Genomic DNA, 20,674 nt, shown 5'->3' with positions numbered 1-20,674 from the left:
TGAAAACATATCAAAATATAGGGAGACAATAACAGGAAGTGAGACCCTGGACCACGCTGTGAACAAAAATCAGGCTAAGACCTGGATTTCCCAACTATGTGATCCAATTATTTCTTCTCTGTTTTTAAAATGTATTTCATGTTTTTGTCTAAGACTGGTGAAGCAGAGTTTCTATCAGTCTCTTAAATTGCCCTGATTGATGTCAATCAATTATCTAAATTAATAACTAAAAAGAATGTCATTTAGTTTAACCTGAGCTAAAGTAAAGGTGGTCAGTTACTATTCGAAACCAGTGATATACATTGCATTCTCTACGTTAAGCTTAAAATGCTATTAGCAGCTTGAAAGTGAAGAGTTAAAACATTTAGGAAACCCCCTCTTGCCTTGTCACACAGTCAGAACAACCAGATGTTCTGGCCTGATAGGGAACTTGTGGTCCAACGTCCCCAAAAATAAGAGCACCATGAACTATCGACCCTGCCAGACAGGATATGAGTTTTCAAAAAACATCAAGCCACCTGCAGCGGATAGCTCACCCACCAATAAGCAAAAGACACGACCCCTATTAACCAATGCCATCTGCTTCTGTAACCGACGCTTGCTTTGTGGTTTTTGGCTTTATATACTCTGCACTCCCCTACCCAGGCACTCTCCCCACTGGAATGTGGTCGGAGAGTCCCATGCATGCGCGGATAATAAAACCCCTTGATTTTTCATGAGAGCTGGTTCCTTGGGGTCTTCTTCACACTGGTAATCTTACAAAAGGAAGTTTAAGCAAGTTGGAAGATCTTGCCTTCTTTTATATTTGATGGTAAGCGGCATAGTTTCATATCTTTCGTTCACAATATTTTACAAAGTTTTCTAATATGCTGTTGGTTTTCAGAACAAGCCCTTCTTTCCTCCAGGTAATCATATTGGAAAGAACCTATGAGGCTGTCAAGATGGAAGATTTCTTAGCTTGATAATTTTTTCTGTAGAAATCACTTCATGATTTTTGTACCTTTTTCTTTTAATTTGTAAAAAAAAATGGATATCATGACTTTTTAGGTTAAAAATCACTCAAATTATGTATTTTAAGAGTGGAAAATACAAAAATCTTCTGCCAAAGAAATTTTCCTTGAATTTTTAAATGTGCATGTTTTGATGGAGACTTCATCTGAAAGCTTCTCTTTCATTTACAGTTAGCTGACAAAATGTTGTTTTATGCCCATTTTTTAAAACGTATTTAATAGTCTCCTTTTGTATATAGAAACTGACAGAAAGTTGTCAGAAATCCTATCTCAATGATTTGACATTTTTATTTTAGTCTTCTGTTATTAGATTCAAGTGGCAAGTCAGTGAAAAAATTTAACTGGAAAGCTGTTAAAAGATGGGAATTATAGTAAGAAAGGGTAAAAGAGAGGGAAAATGCTGGAGAAATGAATAGCACTTGTTATTGAGGGTAACAGTCAAGTAACTGGAATCCAAATTTTCCAATCTAATATAAAACTTTGGATCAATTTCATATTTAAGATATAGATGAGATGTGATTAAATTTAATTGTGTCAACTTAATTGGCTTAGAGGCTGCCTAAGCTCACTTCCAAGTATGTCTGAGTCTATCATGGAAGTGTCACCTTGCATCCTGCATCTGGTCCATGACCTCTTCCTCCCTGAAGCAGTTCTCTACTCTGCTTTTAAGCTGCCCGCCATGCCCTTCTGCCTTGGAACTAGCTGATGGTGGACTGAATCCCCTGAAACTGTGAACCTAATAAACCTCTCTTCGTCTAAATTGTGGATATTGGATATTGTGTCCCAGAGGAGTTGGCTAATACATTGAGACAGGAAGCATCCCTACTAATTCCACAGATAAAAGACTAAAATTCTAGCTGGCACCAAGCCAGCCTACAATGAGCCTTTAATAAGTGAAGAAGTTTCTGTCCTTCTATCCCATTTCTGAGCAGCTCTGGGCCCCACAGCTGGATCTGAGGCACAGGCCCAGACACTACAGTGAAAGATGAAATTTCAGGATGTTCAAGGCTGTGAACGTACAACCAGTCAACTCTGCACCATTCAGATATGAAAATTCAAAAAATACATTTGTCAAATGGCACACTCTATAAGAGACCAAGCAGTATCTGAACTTAGTTTCATGAGAAAGCGATTGCACCACTTAAAAATAATACATTCTTTGTGATTTTCTTTATTCTGTCTGAAAATAAAATGATGTTACCCTTAATATTTAGTTATCAACAACTTGGGTGTCACATTCTGCTTGATATTTTGAACACAACATTGTTGACTCACGAAATAAAAGTGGAAGTATATCTTTTTATCCATCTTTCACTTAGAAAAAAACTAGACTCATTCTTCTCAAAAAATTTTCATGGTTTCTTGGTCTTTAGGAATATTTCAATCTCCTGACATTCCTGAGCTGTTCACTATAATTTCCTAATACAGCATTTCTTAATGAAGAATTAGTAGAAAAACATTTACATGACAAAGACATAAGTGCCTTAATCACTTTCCTCATCACTGGAACATAATGCTAATCATCTGTAATTTAAAGGAGAATAGGTATATCTTGGCTCTCAGTTTGCAGTGGAGTTTTTAGTCCATAGTCATCTGGCTTCAAGGCAGGGCAGCATGGCATGGCAGAAGAAAACTAAAATAAATGCAAAGAAGCAGAGATTGCAAAGAGAGGAATCTGGGAAGGAGAGGAACGCTCTATGCCATTCTCCCAGGGACCAGCCTTTCTAAACAGACTCCTCCACCTTCTCACAGCAAGTCAGCCATGTGATCCAATGATCTAATTGCCTTCCAAAATCGGTGCCTATGAGCCCATGAGGCCTTCTGGAAACATTTAGATATGTAACAGTAACATAAACCTCTATGTGAGTGTTTCTCTATGCATTTATGTGTAAGCCTAAAAACATGTAGCAGCTACCAAAGTTCTAGTTATCCTATAGCTCTATGGCCTGGAACTCAGGGCTTCCACGTCCACTGTAGAACTATAAGGCCATGTGGGGTGTATTTAAAGTCTAGGCACTAGATTTTTACTACACATCCTCTATTCACAACTTATTGACCAAATTTAGGTGCATGATGTGCTGAAATAAAAAGCACTTTCTTTTGAGAAATTTAGATCTATGATGTGCAGAAAAGAAAGCTTTTTCTCTGCCATAGTCCACTATTCTGGTCACCAAAGCGTTCCTTTTTTCCCTCTATGTGTTGGATGCATTTGACATATCCCCAAAGGAGTCATTTCTATCTAATCTTCTCTCATTTGTACATAGCTGAAGAGCAGGATGACTAAGAATGCATATTATGGGTATTTCCCTTGGTACTTCAGTGACCAAACCACTAAAATGGCAAGTTCCCAGTGCATATCCACCATGAAAGGTAGAGATATATGCAATGAACATGCTCAAATGAAAGGAGAAAGCTGGAAATCATACAGCAATCACTCCTAAGTAGAAATTCAGAATTCTCCTTAGGCACAGTTTTGATAGTACTTTGAGTAATGAGAGATTCTCGATCAGGTCTTCCCCTTCCTATAAGGAGACAGAGGGTATTGTGCATGTTCTTGTAGGCCCCAGCTTCTGAGAGGGTACAACTGGTCCGTGCCTCTGCCACATCCATAGAACTTCCTGTCTATAAATTTTCCACTTGGAGAACAGAATTCCTCCTCCTCTCTGTCTCCCGTGCCTCTGCCACATCCATAGAACTTCCTGTCTATAAATTTTCCACTTGGAGAACAGAATTCCTCCTCCTCTCTGTCTCCCGCTAATGTTAACCTAAATCTTATTTTAAGGTTAAACTGTCAGACTTCTTTGGCAGATTATTTCTACCAACACATTAGTGGACTTTGTGTGTGTGTGTGTGTGCACATCCAATCACTTCCTTATGCCAGAAATCATCCCCACCATTCTTTCCTAGATTTATATAACAAAGTTAAGTTCCTTGCTCCTATCTTGATGCTACGACTTAAATGAATTAGGACTTTCTGGTAGAGTATGTGGAAAGATAGCACTCTTAAATTTGCTTTTGCCAAGATCGTTTTTGGAGCTGGAAGTCATAGTGGATACAGTTTCAGTTTATTCTTTTCCCCACTAGTTCATCTAACTCATAAGCTTTACATTATGTTGCTGTTCAAACTTTTTGTAATCTTATCTATCCTGTTTGAAATCTGACACCAGAAAGGATAAAGTTTCTTTTCTTTGTGTTCATAAATTAGCCATATAACTTATGAACTTGCTTTTTCATATAATAATTTGCCCAGGGTAGTTAATATTGATGCCCACGTATTTAGACTTTTATTTTGCCATTCAATTCACTACTGACACAGACTTCCTCTCAGGTTACTACAAATACTAATACTGTGTTACTGTCTTCTTGCCATACAATACTGATTAACATCTTTCTAATCTCTAATATCTGAGCCTTCATAGTCTGCCATACTCTCTTTGTCTTTTGTTCCATATTTAGTGGGGTTTTTTCCCACATATTCTGTGTTAACAGGATGTAATAAACTATTGCAACAACGAACATGCTTCAACATCTCATTGACTTAACACAATTATTTTTTTGTTCATGTCAAGCCCCAAATGTGAGCATAGGTTTTTTGAGTTTTCCTAAGTAACTAATCACTCCCAAGAGGTGATTCAGGGACAAGGTGATAACCATTTTTTAGATGTATTACGTCCTATGTGAATATTGAAGGATAAAAGTGAATTTGAGCATCTGAGGTGTTACTTTATAAGGTTTTGATCTGAAAGCATCCTCTGTATCCCCACAAACCATTGACCAGTACTTGACACACGACATTGAGCGTTGCACAAGAAAGCCTCAACTGTGTATACTTACTCTGCCTAGAAAGAGGAAACTCAAGTCTTATTTTTGGGTATTAAACAGATATCTGTGGCAATATACTTCTACATAGAACTTGCTCTGTCCCACGACTGAGACTGTTATGAAAATTGACTCCTTCAGCTATCTTTATTTGACGTTTGAAAGTTAAAACAAGAGATCTTTCCCCCACATGAATTTCCCCTGAGCTTCCCAACTGCATTAATTTATTTCCAGTTTGAAGCAACCACCACCAACAAATTCTAAGAAAGTTATTTGCAAGATAGATAGATAGATAGATAGATAGATAGATAGATAGATGATAGATGTTAAGAAATTTGACCAGTGCTGGGAGATATGAAGTGAGAAAAGATGCACTGGCATAACTTACTTACTGGCCTTATTCCTCCCTTTGGAGTCCTCACGTTGCCCCTCCTCCTCTCTTTCCTTTCCCTCCATTTTAAGGGCTAAAGAAAGGTTTCTGGCTGCAGGAATTATCATATGGGAAGTGTCTAGTGCTGTGGAAATGGCTCTCATGCCATAGCACATTTGAAAAAATCTTACTATTTTATGATACACTTAATCAAAAAGCATGCTCAAGCAATTGGAAGAGGTTTCTTTCAGCCTGCATTGATAACTCTGGCTGTAAAAATACCCATACCCATGTAGATTTGTGTATCTGCACGTAGGGCATATCTGTAATACATATTGAACTTGATGTTGGAGAGGATTTTTACAACATATGTCAGCTTCAGGATAGCAGCCATCTCTACGGAAGGGAAAACGAATGGTACAGAGTGGTTGAGGAGACTCAATAGATTTTTAGTGGTTTCAAATGTGTGCACAAGGACTCCTCTGTCATCAGCAGACAGAGTTAGCACTGTCTACCCTGCATGATGGGCTGAATTTAGTGACTCCTTCTAATCAGTCGCGCGTGGTCCGAATGAAAGGTGTGAGGGCAAAAGATACTTGCAGTTTTTATCGTGTTCTTCCTGTCAGACCATGGATTTGAGGAGAAACTAACTGACTTGTAGGGACAGCCTGTTGGCTCTGTGGAATGAGGAACTGAGACCCCTCTTGCAGTCATGTGAATGAGCAATCATGAATTAAATTCTCTAGCCCCAGTGAAAGTGGCAGGTAACTGTGACTCTGGGAATAATACAGTATGAGAACTCAAGCCAAAGCTGTCCGGTTAAACTACTCTCAGTTTCTGAATTCAGAGAAACTGTGATATAAAAGCCTTTGTGATAATAAATCAACAATAACTAGAGCAATTCACTTTGCAATAATTAATAACTAATATATCTGTATGTTTTATGTTTGTAAAACATAAAGCAAATACATGAACGTACAGCAAATCAGAGTGACAGGTATATGGATAGCAACTTTTTATTTCACACATATTCAACTTACAATATGTTCTTTAATGTTCTCATGTTTGAAAATTTTGTCTGTTAATAGAATCAGGCTGTCTAAAAGACACTGGAGTAATCTCCATTTTACAGATGACTAAACTGACAATGAGAGAGGCTGTAAAACTTTTCAGAAGTCAGAAAGGCACATACAGAATTGATACCCAGACCGTTACGATGGGGTTATGATTGTTAACAATTACATCTCGCTATGGGTTATAATGAGGTCTCATTTAGCAGATGTTTAAATTATTGCATAGAAAATTACAAAAATTAAATGAGGGCTGGGAATTTACCTCAGTGTCATAAGCACCTGCCTGGCGAGCACAAGGTCATGAGTTCAATCCCCGATGCCGGAAAAAATAAATTAAAAGAGACTCACTTTATATCATCTGACAAATTTCTACATGGAGAAAGGTATGAAGTCTATCTTGGTTAATTTTATAGACAAAAAAGGAATACTGACAGGGAAAAAAATGAAGAGAAAGGAAGCAATTCTCAAAGATTGGTGAGGTTAAGTAACTATTTCTTTTCTTCCTAAAAAAGTAAGAACTCAGCTTCTGACTTCCCTGATTTCCAAAGATTTGGAATTTCATGGTATAGAGAGAAAAATACTAGTGGAGCAAGAAAATCATAGGTGAGAAAGAATGCTTTCAATCAGAATACTTTCACAAAACCTCAGATTCATAGCAGGTCTTTATGCTTGCATGACATTCGACATTTCCTCCCAAAGAAGCATACAGAGTTGTAATTTTAGTCAAAAGAAAGAGAGAGGGAGAGAGAGAGAGAGAGAGAGAGAGAGAGAGAGAGAGAGAGAGAGAGAGAGAAAGGCAATCAGCTTTGGCACATTTGAGGGAAAAAGTATGATTATTTCTATCAAGATATTTCATCGATTCCAAAAGAAGAATCACATTATTCCTGAGCGCCGGGCTCCTTGAATAATAATGGAATAAGAGCAGGTGGGCTGTTTTCTCTCCTAAGCAGTTCTCAGCATGTTTAAAAGTATTAGCCTTTAGCTTAAAGAAGTATCTAGAAGGAATTAAAGTATAAAGGCCAACTGAAAGTATCAAGATCCAATTACTTTAAATACATTGTTAAACTGGCAACCATGTTATGAAAAAGGATTTTGGCTGGATAGGATATTATAGCTTATTATATTATTTCCATTAAATAAAAATATGTCCCAAAAGCTTTTGCATATGGTGTAGCTCCTCCGATTTCAGTCATCTTTCTGCGGGCTGAAATTTTCATGCATTTTGTTCCTACAGTTTTTGTCACTTAAAAGGAACAAGCTATAAAATTAAATTATTTTAGAAAACTTGTATCCATTACCTGCTGGTAAAATGTAACAATTTTTGAAAGTTATGAATATAATGCTAAAATTTGTGTGTGTGTGTTTTTAAAGTTTAACTACTTACAGCCATGTTCTTTCTGCAAGAAGAGATTTCAAAAGCATAAAGTCACCGTAAAAGAGCTAAGAAAGCTCTGAAGTATTTCAAGGCAGCCAAGTTCTGCAATTTCTTGTTAAAGTTTTGTGAGGTGAAGTTGGCCTAACACATATATTTCCAGAGATGGGGAGCTGGCAGATCACATGCACCCTGGCATTTTACTAATGAACAATAAACTGGTGCAAGTGTTTGGAAAGCACACAATGTGTGTTTGTGTATCATTATCTGTTAATGATCCAAGAAATATAATTGCAAGCTACAAATGACTTTCACAATTTAAGAAGTAAATGATTTTCTCAAAAAACATGTGTTGAACTGTGGAAGCCATTCAGTTTATTTTTTAAATTTTTAAAAAATTATTGGCCTTTTTTTGAGACAGTCTCACTATGCAGTTCAGGCTGACATTGAGCTTACTTTGTAACCCAAACTAGTCTCGAATTTACAGCAATCCTCCTGTCTCAGCCTCCCAAGTGCTAGGATTACAGGCATGTGCCACCATGCGGGAGCAACCATTCAGTTTAGAAAACTTCCTCTTCCTTGAAAATGTGACCATTACAAGGATATGAAATTTAAAAATAAAATGAAAAAATCAATGAGTGTTAATAACTTAACATTAAACTTCATGTAATTATACCAGATAATTTCTTTCTAAGCATCCAGTGAAAGGAAAGGAAAGGAAAGGAAAACAACTTACTTGTAATGTTTTAGCCAATGTCTTACTTGAAACACAAATTAAACCTTCTGTGTAATCAATGTCATTTTGTCTTTCATAGTCATTTGAATGCAGTTTTGCAAAATTGTAATATCATTTTTAGAAGACATGCATGAACTAAAGGCAGAAAAATGTATTTTTTAAAAATCTTTGGATAGTAGTATAGAACTGATGCAATGTCATGAATACTTCAAAGTGCTGTTGAAATTTAAAGATATGTTTCTTCTTGGTAACAGCAGCAAAACACATACAACAGATTTTCTTTTGCATCAAAAATAATTTAGCAATATACACACATATATTGTCCTTGAAAAATTCAATTGACATTTCAATTCATATTTTCAGAATCAGTTATGCCCAGTTATATAAAAGTTATTTTGTTTTTGGAACACATCAATAATAAAACTTCCCTTTTTATAGCTTGTGAATTATGAGAATCATCCTTAAATAATATACTTTAGTGTTATGTGAATTACAGGAAAATAGGATTTAATTAACCGTGATTTGTCTTCTAGAAAACACAACGAGACATCATTCAACACCTATCTCCCAGTTTTAGAAGAAAAAATTGAGTACACATTAACTATGCACCTCATTCCAGTCTTTCAGCACCTAGGGACGAGACATCGCCATGGATTTAATCGACCAGCACTACAAATACACATGACTGAAAATGTACTGTTAGCAAGAAAAATATGCAGCCAGGATATGCAGGCAATCCAACGGACTCCATGACTCTTCACATATTTTCAGATTTATCACTTCATCTCATTACCATGAGATTTAAAGTAGAAGGGAATCTCTTGATGCTTTTCTCTAGAACCTTTCAAGAAGTTCAGGGGACAGGGGTCTAGAATGTTCCATAGTCAGAAAGTTTCAAGCTTTTTTTCCCAAAGTTAGGCGGAGGTACTAATGTCATTTCCATGCTATCATTAATATTCTCAAAATACAAATGATCCAGGGATGTTGCTTACCTTTGATAAGAAAAAATGAGAAATATAGGACACATGGGAAGGTTATGAATTTTGGCATTAGGTGATAAAGATCATAGCTCTATAAAGGATAAAATTAATAAAGGAGAAGGCACTGAGGAAGTCAAATTACCTGTTTTTATAGTAATATAATTTTTAATGGCTTTACCATGGTTCATTTTTAACTTTATTTAATACCTTACACGTTTATAATACCTTACATGTTGTAATACCTTACAACAGTGTAGACTGCCATAGCTTACCTTAACATATTGATCATTTCTATGTATTTCCATGAGATATGTTTCCCAAATTTATAAACGCAGGCCTAGTTTTCCAATTAACTTAATTCTTTGTTTGCTAAAAAAAAAAAAAAAAAAAAAAAAAAAAAAAAAAATTTATTTTTTGAAGCAGGCTCTTGCTCTATAGTTTAGGCTGGCTTTGATCTTGGGGCAATCCTCCTACCTCAGCCTTCTGTGTGCTGTATTTAAAGGTGTGCACCACTATGCTCAGTTAAAATACCTTTTTAGCTCCCCACTCTGTCTATTTTTTAAGAGACAGTTTTGCTCTGAAGTTCGGGCCAGCCTTGAACTCACTTGTATGTAGTCCAGTCTAGCTTGAAACTCCCAGTTTTCTCCTGCCTTAGCCTCCCGAGAGCTGGGATTATAAACGTTGCCACAATTTGCATTCCCATAAATCACACTTAAAACTTAAACTCTTAAATCTATAACTTTGTTTGCAGTAGCCCAAAAATAATTTGATAATTCTATTTCCAGGAAGCTGTAAGAACATTAACTTTGATGACAGAATTTAAGCCACAATTTACCAAATGGTTTCATTGGCAATGGAAAGATATACAACTATTAAAATTTGCAATTAAAATTTTAAGATTATTTTTCCCTTAAAATTCAAATCTATAACTACTGCTACATGGCTGGCGTACAAAGAATTCAAAGAAAGTCAATAAATTCAGCAATAGCAATTCAGACTAATTTGAATTTTACAAAATGAAGTTCAACATTGGCTTTGATATGATAGGCAATTTTCTCAAAATCAAATTTTCAAAATTTCTAGTTAGTCAATAAAATAAAGAAATTGATTTCCAATAACTTCATAGAGAATGTAAAATTAAATTGGGAAAAATGATTCTATTTATATTCAAGTACTTCACATCAATGTTTAACTCTTTATCAAATAAATGTGTGACAGGATGAAGAATCAATTTGATTGGCTTTAAAATCTGCCCCGGGGATCGACAGAGCATGCTTCTGGGCATGTTTGGATAGGATATGAAAGGTGACACTGGGATCTATGTCTAGTTCCCAGCCCATTCCTGTGCTTCGCAGGAATGAAGAACTAAGTAGCTTAGTTCTGCCATTTCCCCCCACCACGATGTCCCTGCTGTGAATCCAGCCAACAGTGGACTGAATGCCCCAGATCATGAGTCAATTGTAACTTCTCCTCCCTTCTGTTCCTACTGTTATTAGATATTTTGTCCTGGCAATAAAAATGCTAACACAAAATGTTTACATAAATTCTGAGGAAAACTCAACATTGTATACAAGAATATTACATACTTTTTAAATTTAACTTCAAGGTTAGATACTGATAATAAAAATGTACAATGTATGTACAGTTTTATCAGGACAGTAATGCAAGGTCCACTTCTAAAATAATCTGCAGTTTGTAGAAACTGTTCACATTGAGAAATTCCCATCTAAGGGAACATTTAAAGGAAAAAATAAAATGTCAAACATAATAAGCATGGTTAAGTGAGTAATACTAAAATATGCTACACTGATATTTAGCTAGAGAATATAACTCATCTAAAGTCTGATGATGCTTTCACGTGATAACTGTTCTAGGCTACATTACGTTGATTCACAAACTTAATTACTTCCACTATGCAGGTTGCAAATCGAGTTGAACAAGAACCAAATCAAATCAGTGGTTAGGTTCAGTGTCAACCTTATGGGAAAATTTGATTTGGTTCCTGTCCAATTCTGTTTGTGGCCAGAATTGTGGAAAGAATTAAATTTATAAACTGAGGTGCCAGTGGCTTCAACTTTGTAAATGGCTTCCTATGAGAGATAGCATTAAAAGACATTGCTTTGTTTCATCCTTTCATGAGTTGTTCTTCATTAAAAGTAATTCTTAATCTAAGTATCACTTGGTTGATATTCAGAAACCCATTTCAATTCCACCTATTCAAGTTCCTGGTAAAAAAAAAATTTTTTTTAAAACTTCATTTCTTAGTAGATAAAAATTGTAGAAGTGAATTTGTTATAGTAAACAAAATCATGAAGTTGGGTTAGATATCATAAAAGAGTGATAATGATTGACTATTTGAGAAGGATCACTTAAGCCGAGAGTCAAAATCATGTTATGATTACATACCTCATAGGTAGATACAAACCTCATAGGTAGATTAGACTCAATAAAATGGATTCAAACGACTTGTCTAAGGCAAGAGAAGATGGAATATATTCATCAAAAAATGGAAAAGAGACAGAAAAACCTGAACAAGGACGGAAGTATTCCATAAGAAGTTGAAAGGTGACAGAAACCATGATCATTAAACATTCAAAAGACCATGAGAAGATTTTTGATTTACTTCCCAGATCACTAGAAAGATCTGTGGTTTCTCCTAAAGTTACTAAAAGAGGCTAAAGAATGAAGTGTGGCAAGACTGACTCATTTGTTCCTTCTTTCATTTACTTAAAAGACATTTGTCATGTGCTTGCCATGTGCATGGTGCAGTGCTGAACACTAGGAATAAGGTGGGGAGAAGCAGACGCTGTCTTGCTCTTGGGAAGCAGGATCTTCGAGGGCTGTTAAGTATTGGGTTACTGCCCTGAGAGCAAGGGGAGCCCTGGGGACGAAACTATCAGATAAGAAATGGAACTTTAATGACATGCTCCGAAGAGATTAATCGGTAATTAGATTGGATAAAGAAAGAACAGGACAGAAACACTGCTAACAGATTCAAGGCATGAAATTAGAGAAGTAAACAGGAAAAATATTATTTACAAATTCTCTCTGTATCTCAGGCAGCATTTCTTCGTCTTACTTTGAATCATTCCACTCAAATATTTTTAATAGCAAGTCTTTGATGCGATTTTAATATGAAGACAGAAGCATATGACTTTATTCACTGTGCATATGTCTGTTCTTTGTACAGAAAAATAAAGTTTTTTCCTGCCCTCCAAAAAGAATCAGTTTGGACTCCTTTGAGGTAGTGTACCCCTATGACTCATCAACTGTGCCCTGTTGAGAGGTAAAGAATGTAGCATATCATAGTAGTGGTTTGGACACAGGAAAAAGGAAAGAAGAAGAAACAAACGTTCTAATTTGTTTAATTTGATGGTGCCCTTTTTGAGAAACGGAAACCTGGAAATAAACCAGATTTGAGTGAGGTCAGACAAGATTATGGGTTTTGTTTTAGGTATCAAGTCTGCGTTGCTATTGGGGGCGCCAAGTGAGGGGATTCAGTTCCTTGTGGTGTCTGGTATGAGCAGGGAGTGAAGCCCAGGGAAAGATGCCTGTGTAAATCACTGCGTTTCTGGAGACAGCTCACATCTTTCTACTTATAAAGTCTGGCCTTGTGAGGCCCTGCGCTCATGTCCATGCTGGTGGACTTGAGGATGTATGAAGAACAAAAGAGAAAGCCTTGATCAAAAAGTTCACAGAGTTCAAGTGAGAGAGGGGAAGTTTCTGTGTATCAGAGAAGCCTGGGCGCGGGGGCATTTTTCTTTCACTCTTGACCAGTTATTTTTTTCCAAATGGGAAAAATGAATTCAATAATAAAACCTTTCTAAATCCTTTCCGTGTGAGAGGAGAAGAAACATTGAAAATCCTACACATCAAAGATTTGGGAAGAGTGTAAAATTCAACATCTCAGGAAGAGGAGTTTTTGTCTTTGTAAAATTTTCAACTAAGGACACAAAAGAAATGTAAATTTATTTTTACATAAGAATTAGTTTTGAGGTGCACAGGGGAGAGATAACATTCTTTTGCAGGAGTGAAGTGGCAGTGAAATTCAAATGATAATACAAGCTAAGGTACTGCTTGAAGATCCATATGCAAGAACCCCCACTTGCTTAGAAAGTCACTTCATGAGTTTTATACAATTTTCAAGAGTTGCCTTTTGCTAAAAACTAACAATTTATTTCATATAATAGATTTAAAAGCGGTTCTATTCCAAAATCTGTACCTGGCTGTTTTATGATCTTTGCTAGGTTGCTTAAGTCTTTAATTATTAATTTACTATTTCATACAAAAGAAATTTTAATTAATTTTTAAATCTTACTCATAGAATAGGTACAAAGATAAAATTCTACAAATGATATTAAAGTCTTTTAAAAATTGCACAATATTGAACACACCTAAAGTGTTTCATTCAAAAAGCTATTGATTTTATCAATTTCATTTATATCATTATATATACTAAAAGGTATAAAATGATTAAACATGGTTTTTGCCATTTGTAATAATTACATGGCACAAGATACCATATCAATAGTATAGTTCAACCTATAAGATAAACAAGTAGTATATATTACTCAGAATTAAGAAACATTTTTACTTTATTTTAGTAATCCTGAAAAATAATTTTGGACACAGTAATTTTACAGGATTATAGAAAATATGCTTTATTCAAGTACTTCAGAATTTAAACTCTTTCAATGCTATTTTTATGATATCCTTGGTAATAATCATTATAATACTAGTTTAAAATTCTGTAATATATACCATATGAGAAAACAGGATGCATCAATAACAATTCTTCTCGAGGTGCTAAATAATTCTTTTGAAATAATGCTTCAATATTTATCCATATGTTTCAAAGAAAAATTTGGCACATCTCTTAAAATTAGTGGGTAAGAGTCACCTAATTTCAGATATACTGAAACATTCTTTGTAGTATGCCAATTTCACTGAACCATAATTATATAAAATAATAATACTTTAATACTTTGGCAAGCTCCAAAGACCCACAAAGTTGAAATAACAAAACCAAAGACTGAAATTGGCAATGGTTCTTGAAATTACTACAGTGAATTTTAAATTACATTTTTAGTTTTACTCAAGTGGAAACTTCAGTTGATTTTGGATGTCCACTTTAGTAAATAAAATTCTCACAAGAAGGTTTGTGAAAATGCATGGCGTGTTATCATCTTATAAATTTGAGTAAGACATTACTTTTAAGGTCATGGATATACATAGCAAAACATTCTCCTTTAATTTCTAACATGTACATAATATTGTATGACCATTTCTACAGAGGTCCATTTTTCTCGTACAATTGTGCACTCCAAAGGTAAAATTAGTATCTCACTCACTTTTTGATCACTTTTTCTTGAAAAAAAAGATTTATTTATTGCTATAATCCCAAATGCAAAGAATTTTAAGTAAATATCCAATTCTTATGATGAGTAGTCTTTTCTGAATACTTTATGTACACTACTTAATTTTCTATTTATGACTGCTATGAATCATTTATTCATTTTACTAATTATTTATAACAGTGTTCAAAAAACACTACTATTACATATGTGCTTGAAATTGGCCGGTGCAAAAGTGCACAACTATAATCCTAGCACTTGAGAAGTTAATAGTGGGATATTATAAATTCAAAGCTACTTTGGCTACAGAGAAATTTGAGACTATTCTGGGCTACAAAGAAAAACCTGTCTGAAAACAACATTACTTTTTTAATTAATGTAATCAAAATGTGGCAAAACAGTTTTAAATAATTTCGAAGATCAACTCGAGGAAATATTCCAGAAAGTAGTGAAAAGACCTGATAAAGATTACTTTATAAAATATAACACAAGCAGCAGGGCAGAGATCAAGTTGAAGACATAAATGACCACAAGGAGAAAACAATCATCTCTGAATTTGTTTTGTGATTTAAACAAAAAGGAAACTCTTGCTTTTATTTCCTATTGCTGCTATAATAAATTCTTAAAATCTAATGATATAAAAAATAAAAGTAGTCGTAACAGTTTTGAAGAGTAGAAGTCTTCAGGGGCAGAAATCAAGCTGTGTGCCCATCTGAATTCTCTCTGAAGGCTCCAGGGCGTGATGGGCTTCGTGGTTCTAGCAATTGCTAGAGGACCCACATTACCAGTCCATGATCACATCACTCAGCTTCTGTCTGTATCACTGTCTCTGCTTTTAACTTTCATTCTTATCGTTTCCTCATATAAAGAGCCTGGTTATGATACTGGGCTAGCTCAGATGTGACGGGATGTCTCTGCATCTCAGGATTCTTGGCTAAATGGCATCTACAAATCTCCATGGTAACATATTCAGCGGTTCCGAAATTAGGAAATGAGCACTTCTGGAAACCGTCATTCTGTCTGTTTACATGGCTTTGTATAATCACCAAGATTTGAGGACATCTTCTATTTTAACTAATAAACTATCAAATTCTCATGTTCCAAACTGCTAATGTAAAAACCTCCATAGAATGTAATGGCTCAAATATGTCAACCGTATTCTCTCTCTTAAGAACTGAACTATTGAAAAGATACTCTTACTTGAAAAATGAAGAACAAAATTGCCAATGGGAAATTGTAACCATGGTTTACAGAGGCTTTCCTTGTCAAGCATAATTTTCTTGTTTAAAAGTTTGTGTGCAGTACCTCAGCTAATCTTTCTTGTTCTTTTCTTGAACTCCACAAACCGCAAGTGTCCTTGCTAGGATATATTCTTCTATTCATAGTTTACTTTGATTTTTTTGTTTTGACAACTATTTAAAAACAAACAGTGTGCTTCTCAGTACTCATAATTGCTAAATCTGTTTTCATCCTTACATACGCTAAGAACATTTTCTCAAAGAATTTCTAAATGTAAAAAATTCTAAATTAAAAATATATATTTTATATATATATATATATATATATATATATATATATATATAAACATAACAACTGTTTTCTTTCTCAAGGAACCTTAATGTATACTTAAATTCTGTGGTAAATCCTGCCTTCAACGGGTTCTTTGTTTTGTTAAAACAACCCCACAGAGGCTGTCCTGTGTTCTTGTGTTAGTATCTTCCCACATATTTTCTTCTGTTACCACATTAGTCACAGCAGGTTGACTGCTTTAGCAAACAATTGCAATTCTTACTGGCTTCCTGCAATTTAGCTTCATTGTCCAGGCAGGTCATGGTCTAGAACAGATTAGCACTGTGAGAGTATGACTTAGTGAGCTTGAGCAACCATAATCAGTACCATAGCATGGAGGGATTAAGTGGTAAGAATTTATTTTCTCACAGTTCTAGATATTAGAAGTCCACAAACAACATTCAGGCCAATTCACTCTACCACAAGGTCTCGCTCTGGCTTATAGAAGACAACCATTTCTCTATACCTTGAATGGTGGAGAAGATGATTTCTTTTCTTTTCTTTTCTTTTTTTTCTTTTACTTCTTTCTTTCTTTCTTTCTTTTTTCCTTTCTCTATTTTTTTCATCTTTCCTTTTATGGTGATCAACCTTATTACATTAGAGCTACATTCATAATAGTAGAAAATGAAATTACTTTCTATATCTTCGTGTTTTCTGTATGTATGTGATCCTCTCAGAATAAGGTTTATCTAGATTCTTAGACATTCTTTGAATTACCACCTAAAAGCCCTATCTTCAAATGCTCTGGCAAGGGGAGTAGAGTTTCATTATATCAATGGGGTGGGGGGGGGGAGGAGGCAGAATCCACACAGCTCAGGAGGAACTACTTTACATAGTCTGAGTTCTGGATATTTTAGATGTGTAACATCTATGGTTTTCTCACACCTCAAAATGTTTTACAGCATCATTATCACTGAATGCAGATAAAGAAGATGATATATTATAGGATAGTTAGAAAAATTGAGAACCTATCCAAAAGAAGTGAACATCACTTCCAATCATTTTCTATTTCCATAGAGTTTACTTCTATGGCTACACTTGAAAAGAAAACTAAAAGCTGAGAAATCCAGTTTAGCCCTGGGGTCAGGCAGAGAAAAGAAAGTAGACAGTGCTACATTAGCAGGCTGCACATCAACAGCCGGTCTTCAGAAAAGGTGCACACATAGGAATCCACTGAAAATACTACTAGAACTCTAAAATGAGCTCAGCAAATTTGCAGGTTATAAGATCAATAAACAAAATAAATTGTATTTTATTTTAAAAAGCTATTCATACATGCTTGGAATACATAATATATTCATGATTGGGAGTTGGTGCTTACACATATTGCACTTTGAAATAATTTGTATGTATGGGTGTGTGCAAACAAGCATATAGTGTGCATAACGTAAGAACTGTAGGAGTAATAAAACCCAAAATGTGTAATTGTTATCATAAAAAAGAGGAAAAGAAAGTGATCTAAAGGATATAACTGCATGTATATTTAAGTTGATAGGATAGAAAACCATATTACTGAGTTTTTGTTGGATCATTGAATAGAACTGTCTGCAGTCTCACTGTATTAATGTCCACTTTGTATGCTTTAATTTTGTAATCTGGACAACAGTTTCTGAGATGACAATATGCAATCTATTAACTAGTGATTTCTTACTGTATATTTTTTCCTTGAAATTCTGTATTACTTGTACCCTTTTACTGTTTCATTTTGTTTTGTTTTTCTCTTTAAATAAAAAAGTGATCATTTCTTCTTGTGAATAGATACACCATTACATAGTGCAACAAATATATACCATTACATAATGCAATTTAAATATAGTTTTCTAAGATCCATAGAGTGTAAACTTCATGAACTTCAGAAAAATATAACTAGAAGATTAATGTTTAAAATAATACATTTCAAAGTCAACACCATTCACAGATTGCAGGGAGAAGAAGCCAGGCCTTTCCTGTGAGTCAGTACCGTGCACAGGTGCAGGCAGGAGGACAAGACACCAGCCCCTTCCTGTGAGTAAGTGCCATTCATGGGCCAAACGGAGGAGAACAAGAAGCCAGCCTCTTCCTGTGAATCAGTGCCATGCACAGGCTGTGGGGTACAGAACCAGATGCCAGCCCCTTCTGGCATGCAGGCTAGGAGACAAAAAGAGTCAAGCTCCACCCACTTGCTATAAGTGACTGCATGATTGGAGAAACACAGGCTGAGATGACAGCTATTGAAGTAAAACACATCTTAATGCTTGTAATATTTAGGGTTTCATTGACTTTGCAGGCCTAAAGTCAGTAATCTGATTATCTATTGACAGCATGATAATATGCTGTACAGCATCCACCAGGGATGTTCTTCTGAAGATGGTAGCCATTGTTAATTCCCTATTGTCTTGTTTTAAAATCTTGTGTTGTTTTCATTGTTTTGTTTAGTTTGGTTTTGTCTTGTTTGATTTTATTATATCTAATGGCATGGGCAGCTTTTTCAAAGATGGCAAGATATATTACGGTAGCCATTTAGCATTATCTTGTTTTGAAGACTTATATCACATTCATTTTTGTTATTTCTTCCAGTCTCAGGTTTTTTGTTTGATTTTCCTATGTCTGATGGAATGGGTAACTATTTTAACCAGGAGACATTATGGTAGCCATTGTTGATTTCTTATTCTTATTTTGAAATCCTGTATCACTTGCACTGTTTCAATTTGATTAGCTCCATGCTGTTTTGTTTTGCTTGGTTTTAAATTCTTTAAAAGAAAAAAATATTAAAAAATTTAAAAGATAACTTCTTGCAGGGTTGTGGAAGAGAAAAGTCAGCACCTCCCAAGAATCATCCATGCTGGGACTAGGAGGAGCCCACCAAGAAGCCAGCTGACCAACCTTTCTGGTACGCCATGCAAGCCATGGGGAGCCCAGGAAAAGTCAGACAGCATCTCCTATGAGCCATGCCTCCCCTAGCACACCCATAAGCAACAGATGGTTTCAGAGGACAGGCTGAGTTGATAGCGAATGAGGTACAAAAAGCAACTGAATGCTTCCATTCTTTGCTTGACTTTGTAATTCCGTGACGAGCAGTTTAAGCATCTATTGGGAGGACAGCAGTATGCAATATAGCAAACATGGGGGATTTCCTTCTGTCTTGTCTTTGAAATCCAATATTATTCTCATTGTTTTGTCTTATTCTAATTAACTATTTTTGCTTTATTCAATGTTCTGTTTTGATTGATTTTATTCTGTTTTGTTTTGATTTTGCTATATCTGATGGAATGGACAACTATCATGAAGATGACAAAATACGCTATGGTAGCTATTGTTACTTCCCTAGTATTCTGCTTTGAAGTTCTGTACCAATTTCACTGCTTTGCTTGATAGAATGTATTTTGTTTTGTTTTGTTTTGTTGGATTTTATTATCTTTAAAATAAAAAAGATACATTTCTTTTTAATTTTTAACTGATTTACAAAACTGTAAAATCTGTACATATCAGGAAAGAATCATGTATATATTTCATGGTGCATGCCATGTACATATTGCATAATGTTTAAAGCAAGTTAAACAATACTCATTTCCCTAAACATTTATCATTGCTTCATGCTTAAAACTTTCAAGTTTCTTTCTTTAGCTTCTGGAAATGCACAAAACACTACTGTTAAGTAAAATCACAGTAATGTGTAGGAAGTAAACCAGAGTTCTTTCTCTTATCAGGCTGTAACTTAGCAGCCATTAAGAAACCTTTCCCTGAAACTCCATTTTCATTCCTGTCAGCCTCTAGGGGCATCTGTTCTAATCTTCACTTTTATGAAGTCAAATTTTTGGAATCCATTTGAGTGAAATCATGCAGTACTTGTATTTTATCCCTATCTTATCTCACTTACCATAATATGCTCCAGTTACAGCCATGTGTGCACAGATGACATGACTTCAATTTCATTGCTTTTCATGGGTGAATAGTATTCTACTGTATCTGTGTACTATATTATTTTTTAAGTGTTCATCAGTTGATGAGCACTTAGGTTTTTCTGATTTCTTGGTTGTGAAAAAATTTCAAAGTACATCAAAAGAAACATTTTTCAAATATCAGATACATGTGTGAAAAGTATCATTGAATCTTAGGTAAAAAATAAAATTACTATTTTGGCTGTAAGACAATTCTCTTTGGCTGATGCTTTTTTTCTAAGTGAGCTAATTAATGCATAATGATTCTGCTGTGATTATGGCTAAAGCCCTTATTCATTTATCTGCATCACTGTATTGTCTGCAAAGATCCTTTTATAATCATCTGTACTGGATTCTTTAAATGCATAACATACACACACGCAATAGAAGATAACAGCTGAGGAAAGACAGCTTCTGTCTAAAGCTGGAAAGAAACAAAACTCTCAGAGTATAAGGCAGAATAGAACAGAATGG

The 20,674-nt window shown here is 35.1% G+C and overlaps 1 long non-coding RNA gene across 1 annotated transcript; it reads left to right on the top strand.

The window, feature by feature from the left end:
* Positions 1–669: 669 nt before the first annotated feature.
* On the top strand, positions 670–19,709 carry LOC134476833 (uncharacterized). The gene is made up of 2 exons (XR_010048592.1): positions 670–811; positions 19,061–19,709. It is a non-coding gene; the product is annotated as an uncharacterized LOC134476833 (long non-coding RNA).
* Positions 19,710–20,674: the final 965 nt, after the last annotated feature.

This window comes from Cavia porcellus, unplaced genomic scaffold (assembly GCF_034190915.1).
Source record: "Cavia porcellus strain 051 isolate PalLab524CR breed Dunkin Hartley unplaced genomic scaffold, mCavPor4.1 scaffold_7, whole genome shotgun sequence".
NCBI classification, from domain to species: domain Eukaryota; kingdom Metazoa; phylum Chordata; class Mammalia; order Rodentia; family Caviidae; genus Cavia; species Cavia porcellus.
The sequence above is the reverse complement of the archived record's forward strand: the minus strand, read 5'-3'. Positions and strand labels throughout refer to the sequence as shown.